This window comes from Canis lupus, chromosome 14 (genome assembly GCF_003254725.2).
Source record: "Canis lupus dingo isolate Sandy chromosome 14, ASM325472v2, whole genome shotgun sequence".
In the NCBI taxonomy this organism is placed as follows: Eukaryota; Metazoa; Chordata; class Mammalia; order Carnivora; family Canidae; genus Canis; species Canis lupus.
The window spans coordinates 11,810,102-11,818,747 of NC_064256.1; the positions used below are offsets into that span (position 1 = coordinate 11,810,102).

At 41.2% G+C, this 8,646-nt stretch overlaps 1 long non-coding RNA gene across 1 annotated transcript in view; it reads right to left on the bottom strand.

The window, feature by feature from the left end:
* Positions 1-8,194, bottom strand: part of LOC112675013 (uncharacterized) — a 46,376-nt gene extending 38,182 nt beyond the window's left edge. Inside the window, exon 1 of the long non-coding RNA XR_003145716.3 lies at positions 8,113-8,194. This is a non-coding gene — a long non-coding RNA (uncharacterized LOC112675013). The remainder of the gene's footprint in view (positions 1-8,112) is intronic.
* Positions 8,195-8,646: the final 452 nt, after the last annotated feature.

An 8,646-nucleotide genomic window follows, 5' to 3' on the forward strand; every position in this document is an offset into this window, starting at 1 on the left:
TAGGAATAAACCTAACTAAAGAGGTAAAAGATCTGTACTCTGAAGCTATAGAACACTTATGAAAGAAATTGAAGATGATGCAAAGAATTCAAAAAACATTTCATGCTCATGGACTGGAAGAACAAACCTTGTTAAGATGTCTATACTACCCAAGCAATCTACACATTCAATGCATCCCTACCAAAATAACACTAGCATTTTTCACAGAGCTGGAACAAATAATCCTAAGATTTGTGTGGAACCACAAAGACCCCAAATAACCAAAGTAATATTGAAAAAGAAAACCAAAACTGGAGGCATCATAAAGCTGGATTTAAAGCTATATTTCAAAGTTGTAATCATCAAGACAGCATGGTACTAGCTCAAAAACAGATTCATAGATCAATGGAACAGAATAAAGAACCCCAAATGAACCCTCAACTCTATGATCAACTAATCTTCGACTAAACAGGAAAGGATATCCAATGGAAGAAGGACAGTCTCTTCAACAAATGGTGATGGGAAAACAGGGCAGCCACATGCAGAAGAATGAAACTGGACCACTTTATTAAACCATACACAAAAATAAACTCAAAATGGATGAAAGACCTAAATGTGAGACAGGAATCCATCAAGATCCTAGAGGAGAACACAGGTAGCAACCTCTTTGACCCCAGTTGCAACAATATTTTGCAAGATGTGTCTCCAAAGGCAAAGGAAGCAAAGCCGAAAATGAACTATTGGGACTTTAGCTAAAGATAAAAAGCTTTTTCACAGCAAAAAGAATCAACAAAACCAAAAGACAACCTACAAAATGGTAGAAGATATTTGCAAATGACATATCAGATAAAGGGTTAGTATCAAAATCTATAAAGAACTTATCAAATTCAACACCCAAAAAAACAAAAAAAAATGTAGTCAAGAAATGGGCAGGAAACATGAAGAGATATTTCTCCAAAGAAGACATGCAAATGGCTAACAGGCACATGAAAAAAACGCTCCACATCACGTGGCATCAGAGAAATACAAATTAAAACCACAATGAGATACTACCCCACACTTATCAAAATGGCTAAAATGAACAAGTCAGGAACTACAGATGTTGGTGAAGATGAGGAAAAAGGGGAATCCTCTTACACTGTTGAAGAGAATGCAAGCTGGTAGACTACTCTGGAAAACAGGATGGAGTTTCCTCAAAAAGTTAAATATAGAGCTACCCTACAACCCAGAAATTGCACTACTATGTCTTTATCCAAAGCCTACAAACAGTGATTCAAAGGGGGCACAATGCACCCTAATGTTGATAACAGCAGTGTCCACAATAGCCAACTATGGAAAGAGCTGAGATGTCCATCAATGGATAGATGGCTAAAGGAGATGTGATATATATTTATATATATAAATATATATGATGTGATATTGTGATATATATAGAGGTATATAGATCTAGATATAGATATAGATATAGATAGATAGTAAAATACTACTTAGCCACCAAAAAGAATTAAATCTTGCACATACCTGGGTAGCTCAGTGACTGAGTGTCTGCCTTTGGCTCAGGGCATGATCCTGGGCTCCTGGGATCGAGTCCCACATCAGGCTCCCCATGGGGAGTCTGCTTCACCCTCTGCCTATGTCTCCGCCCCTTTGTCTTTTACAAATAAACATATACAATCTTTTTTTTTTAAAAAAAAGAATGAAATTTTGCCATTTGCAATGACGTGGATGGAACTAGAGCTAAGTGATATAAGTCAGTCAGAGAAAGACAAATACCATATGATTTCACTCATATGTGGAATTTAAGAAACTAAACAGATGAACATGGGGAAAAGGAAGGAAAAATAAAGTAAGATAAAAACAGAGAGAGGGGCTCTGCTAAGAGACTCTTAACTACAGGGAACAAATTGAGGGTTGCTGGAGGGGCAGTGGGTGGGGGATAAGGTAAGTGGGTGATGGGCATTAAGAAGAACCTTAGACTGTCTTTTTTTCCAGTGGATAGTCTTTCCTTCTTTGTCGAATATTAGTTGACCATAAAGTTGAGGGTCCACTTCTGGATTCTCTATTCTGTTCCATTGATCTGATTTGTCTGTTTTTGTGCCAGTACCACACTGTCTTGATGACCACAGCTTTGTAGTCCAACCTGAAATCTGGCATTGTGATGCCCCCAGATATGGTTTTCTTTTTTAATATTCCCCTGGCTATTCGGGGTCTTTTCTGATTCCACACAAATCTTAAAATAATTTGTTCCAACTCTCTGAAGAAAGTCCATGGTATTTTATAAGGATTGCATTAAACGTGTAAATTGCCCTGGGTAACATTGACATTTTCACAATATTAATTCTGCCATTAGAAACGACAAATACCCACCATTTGCTTCGACGTGGATGGAACTGGAGGGTATTATGCTGAGTGAAATAAGTCAATCAGAGAAGGACAAACATTATATGGTCTCATCCATTTGGGGAATATAAAAAATAGTGGACGGGAATAAAGGGGAAAGAAGGAAAAATAAGTGGGAAATATCAGAAAGGGAGACAGAACATGAGAGACTCCTAACTCTGGGAAACGAACTAGAGGTGGTAGAAAGGGAGGTGGGTGGGGGGTGGGGTGACTGGGTGATGGGCACTGAGGGGGGCACTTGATGGGATGAGCACTGGGTGTTATTCTATATGTTGGCAAATTGAACACCAATACAAAATATATATATATATATATATATATATATATATATATAAAGAAGAACCTTAAGTAGGTCTCTTATTCAAGTGATATAGCTACTAAGTGCTGTTGACTAACTGGCTATATTTCATACCCAAAACTACACTAAAACATGATAAAACCAATATCTCCTAATGCCAGTCTAATCTGCCTCACTCAATATAACCATGTTCTTCATGGAGGTGACAAGAGTCATTCTCACAGACAAGAACAGCAAGCACAGTCATGCACCAAGGTAGACCACCAGGTAGGGAAGTCACATCCCTGGGATAGCCTCCAAGAGGTAGAACCTGGATGTGTAGCAGCCATAGAGCTAACTCCTACCTGTGCCTCAGAAGCTGTGTCTGAAGGGGCTGGGATCTGCATGGCACAACAGCAGTGCAGCTCTGTAGCCAAGGGCATGGCCAGGTCACTGCCTTCTGCTCCTGTTCCCCCATCAAAACCTAAAGGGCAATCCCCAGACAGGACAAGTTGTAAGCACATCTGAAGCATTCCCTGGGGACCCCCAAACATAACAGGGCCTGTTACTTGGCAGGAAGTCAATACCAAATAGCCTTTAGTGTTTCCAGACATGGCAACAGAGACAGAGAAGTTAAATAATTTGCGCAAGGTCACATAGCTGACAAGTAACGCAAGTCAGACTCGTCAGGCTTCAGAGACCAGGACTTTTCCCCCACTCTGGTTTTTCCCAAACTACATCCACTTGCAAACCACCTTCACAATTTTGTCCATGTCTATGTATATTCTCTACTCTCACTTACCTAGAAAAATTTTTTAACTGACTTTAAATCAAACCACTTCTTCAATATTTGACTCAATTCAAAAAGTGACAGGCTTTATGATAAAAAAGAAAAAGGAAAAAGTCAAAGTTCTCAGATCTTTTTAATTCACATTAAAATATATTGCAACTATTAAATTTTGTACAATTGCCTGTCCTAAAAATCGCCTCACAAATGACAAGCGGTCATTTGCAACACGCGTGGTAGGCTCGGGACCCTCTATATTCAGTCCTGTGAATAAAATTGCACTGTTATGTGTTCGAATATGTTGTGTATGCTTGTCATTCATAAGAAATCAGAGTGAGAGCCAGACAAGCTACTCATAGTCAGCTTCAGAAGGAAGAGGGCTTACTAATGGATGCTCCTTGTGGGGTAATACCCCTCCGCCCAGACAGACAGATGGGGCAGGGGTGCTCACAGGCCTCCTTGTTAGATGCTGTCTTTAGACCAGGGCCTCTGATCTCCCCTTCGTGGGGCCAACTTGTTTATCATGACTCTCCTCTAGCACCTTGTCTTCCAAGCCTGAACTAAAGACCTCAGCCCTTGCTGCTTTGTTTCTGCTTATACTTCTGGCTGTGAAGTCTCTCTCTCTCCCCTTCTCTGTCCCTCCCTCTTCTTCTGTCCTTCTTCCCCTCTCCCTCTCTGCCTCTCTCTCCTGTGTGTCTCAGACCTCTTCCCAGATGAGGCATCTGCAAGGTGGTTGCTAATATGTTAGGTCATTCCTCTCAGGGCTTTCTACATAGTTCATTCTTTCTACATAGTTCATTCTCCTTCCCCTCTGTTTCTAAGGAAGCTTGGTGACCTTGGGAAGGATGGAAGGAAGCCCTCTTATTAGCAGCTTTCTCCATCTTCCCAGACTGTTTTGAACATCCACAAAATGAGGTTCTTAGAGGAGCACAGCTCCCTTTCCCTTCAGAATGCAGGTTCCCCTCACTCTGCCACCTCTGACCATCATAACTCAGGAGCCAAACATACCAGGTATATTCCTCCCTAGATGAGCTCACTCTCTGAAAACTCAGGAACCAAACAGACTCAGATCAGTCAGGTGCTAGGCTTTCCTACCTGAACTTGCTATCCAAATTCTCACTCTTGGAACTTGGGAACTAAAGAGATTTGAAGTGCAAAGGACACTGTCTTAAATTAGTCCCCCTGCAGTCAACATAGTTCCACAGCGACTTCCTCCCAGCAGTTCAATAGAATCACACTCTTACAGTGCTTCCCAAAGAGAATTCTGGGCAGCAGTCTGGTAGCTGGAAATGCTGATTGCTGCACGAAGCACGTTGGCCAAATTGAGTTTCACAATTTGTCATATTTGCTTCAAGACTCTTCAGAGTTAATACATTTGATGATACAAACTTTGTTCATAAACGTATTAGCATCCTATGGAACTTGTGTTCTTCAAAACAAACATATTCTTAGAAATGTAGGCGTGGGAGTTTTTCACCAACACTTTGTCTTAAGACATAAGCCTGAGGTAACCACTGGCCCATAAGATAACAGTGCAAATTAGAAAAAAAAAGTTGCCACTTCCTCAGACACATTTTGCCTTTACCTGTTGTAAAACTTTGGTAATAATGCAGGTTTTATAAGAACGAGGCTCCTAAAAAAAAAAAAAAAAAAAAAAAAAGAACGAGGCTCCTTTCAGAAGTTAAATGGAACTTTACTGTCATCTAGTGGAGAATTGCTCAAATAAATATATCAATCTTCCCACAAAAGACCACAAAATCCACAAATCCTGGGTCTGGGGAGAGGTCCAGGGAGCTGAAATTTCAAGAAACTCCCTGAATGATTCTGAGGTAACATTTGGTACACAAATCAAAGATGTGCAGGAAATGAGAGGGTGTGGAGGCCATTCTTATGCATTCAGACACATGCCTGAAATAGAATGAGCTTCCAGAATCTGTTGCCCTGGAGAAAAAAGTCTTTTTTTTTTTTTTTTTTTCTTAACAGATTCAAAAAAATATTTGGACAGACATATGGGTTTTCGGGGGAAGAGATTATTAAGGTTTTGGAGTCCCATTGATAAGCTGAGACATACTGAAAGAAAAGTAGCCCACTTCACATTCCTACTGATTCCATGGAACAAGAGTCACAGGGGAAAACCATGATTTTGGACAAATGTGGCAGTTTCCTACTTAGTAATATGCACTTGATAATAGAGTTGCCTAGTGGGGAGAAAGTCTTACATCTACGTATTGGGGTAAATGACACAGTCTCTGTAAGTCCCAGTATCTTGTGAAATGGTGACAGAGTTCCTGCTTTGACCCTCTCAAAGTAGTGCTTAGAGGGTAAATATGTTACTGTAGTTGAGAATGCCTTATAAACTCTAAAATGCTATATAGGTAAAGGCTGATTTTTATTGCTCTAAGATGCAAATAAGTCAAGGCTGATTGAAGATGACAAGGTCACCTTGGTATGCAACCTGTATAATTCCTTTCCTTGTCAGCAAGTTGATTTAATGAGCTTTGTTTCCTGAGACCATGGAGAGAGAGATCCTTTTTTTTCCTTCTGCCAGAGTCATCTGTCTAAAACATAAATCTGACCATGTTACTTCAGCTTTTACTTAACTGTCAGATCTCAGATTAAATGTCAGCTTCTCAGAGAGCCCTGTCTTGCCCTGTCTCCCTTGGCAGCTGCAGATCTGGGCTCCAGAGCCCCTTTTCAATGTCCCTCTAAACAGTTTGTCAAATTGCTTTATTGTCTCTTTTCTTTGTCTCTCTAGTCTCCAGAGAATGTAAGCTCCCCGAGGGGGTAAGGATGTGTTTGTGTTATTGACTGCTCTCTCAGCAAGGGCTAGATGGATGTCAGGTGGTGAGTGAACGAAGTATCCTTTCTCCCATAGGAGGCCTCTTTCAGAACACAGCTTCCCCCATCCACCCTCAGGATGGGTCCCTAAAAGCCATGTGTGAGTGAATGTGCTGGACCAAGAGGCAGCACCACCCAATGCTCTCTCTTGGGAATTTAGAGCAGGCTGAGCTCCAGTCAACCTGACCTGTGGCTTGCACTGAAAAAGAGTATATCGGGAGTTACGAGAGACCGTGTTTGTCCATGTGCCTGCCTAAGAGAAAAAGCCAGTCTGTCCAGGAAAGAGAGAGAGAAACTAAGAAACTATGTTCCTAGAGAGTTCAAGAGAGAGAGTGTCCTGATTTTCCAGAGCTAACTCCAGGTTCTCATGAGGCCCAGCAGCCCATGGGTTCTATGAGAGCCACAGGTGCATGGTTTCCTTCCAATAAATTCGCCTTTATGCTTTAACAAAATTAAAATAGACTACTGTCACTTTAACCACATGTACCTAGACTGAGATTTGCTTTCCACTAGATGAGGGGCCTCTGAAGGCAAGGACTGTTTCTCATTCCTTTCTGGATCCCAGGGCCTGCCCTAGTGAGCTCCAAACATGGAGCAAATATCTGTGAATGAATAGAGCTCATCCCTTCATTACAAAAGTCAGTTCTCATTTTCTATCTATACTGTTCTATAAATGTTCCTGCTTAACTGTAGAGGTCAGAGTCACAAACTGGTTACTCAAGTGTTAAAGCAACCCACAGACTTACTTTGTTTTGTTCTGTTTTAATTCTGGTTTGGCTTGTACAGTTTTGGAAAGTAGGTAGAGAGGGCAGGAATGAAGGAGGGAGGGGAAAGGAGCTAACATTTAATCATTTTATTTTCACATAAAAATCCAAAATTCCAGCTTCCCTTTAAAAATCAGAATATTTGATAGCATTAAATTCTAAAAGCCAAACTTTCTACATCTTCTTTCTGATGGTACAGGAAGAAGCAATCTGTTCTCTCATTTGAGGGAGGCAACAAAATCCAAGATCCAAAGGGAAATGAGTAAGATCAGAAAACCTTTTTTCTCTTTCTCTTTCATCATTTGTCTCTCAACATGAAAAATCTGCTCTGTCCCAGAGATAGCTACTATAGGATTCTTTTTTTTTTTTAAGATTTTATTTATTTATTCATGATAGACAGAGAGAGAGAGAGAGAGAGAGAGAGGCAGAGACACAGGCAGAGGGAGAAATGGGCTCCATGAAGGGAGCCCAACACGGGACTCGATCCCGGGACTCCAGGATCATGCCCTGGGCCAAAGGCAGGCACCAAACCGCTGAGCCACCTGGGGATCCCTGCCATAGGATTCTAAAACAGAGGCTCAGCCAAAAACTCTGGCAGCATCTCTCCAAGAAATATCTCTGAGTTTGGACAGTCCCAGCCACAGCTTGTGCTACCTGGAGCAACCTTGAAGCTAATCTGCCTAAGGCTTTTGGATTTGCTTGCTTACGAAATCTGCTAAGACAAAAGATGGTGTCAAAAGCAAGCTCATTAAATTTTTACACTGCTTTACTGTACTACCCACAGTTCCTCAGGCACTCTTACCTCTCAGACATGGTTTCTGCCTGAAAGGCTCTGTCCACACACCCCAGGGACAGCAGACAATCCCATCAGACATACAGGAAAGGGTGAAGGGTTACCAAGAACAACATCCACCCATCACCAAAATGCATTTCACTATCCATGGTTTCAGTTACCTACGGTCAACTGCAGCTTGAAAACATTACATGGAAAATTCTAGAAATAAACAATTCATAAGTTTTAAATTGTATGCCATTCTGAATGCATGATGAAATATCACAAAACCTACCAGGTCTCTTGGGGACATGATTCATGTCCTAAGCATGTTCTTGCTGTATATGCTACCACCTGGCAGTCACTTAGCAGCTGGCTCGTTATCAGATCAACTGTCATGGTGTCACAGTGTTTGTTTTCAAGGAACCCTTATTTGACTTAATAATGGTCCCAAATCACAGGAGTAGCGATGCTGACAATTCAGCTGCCAAAGAGGAGCCATAAAACACTTCCTTTAAGTGAAAGTTCTCACTTAATAAGAAAAGAAAAAAAATTGTATGCTGAGGTTGCTAAGATCTATGGTAAGAATGAATCTTCTGGGACGCCTGGGTGGCTCAGTGGTTGAGTGTTTGCCTTCAGCTCAGGGCATGATCCTGGAGTGCTGGGATCAAGTCCCACATCGGGCTCCCTGCATGGGGCCTGCTTCTCCCTCTGCCTATGTCTCTGCCTCTCTCTCTCTGAGTCTCTCAAGAATAAATAAATAGAATCTTTAAAAAAATTAAAAATAGAATGAATCTTCTATCGAGGAAATTGTGAAGGAAAAATAAAT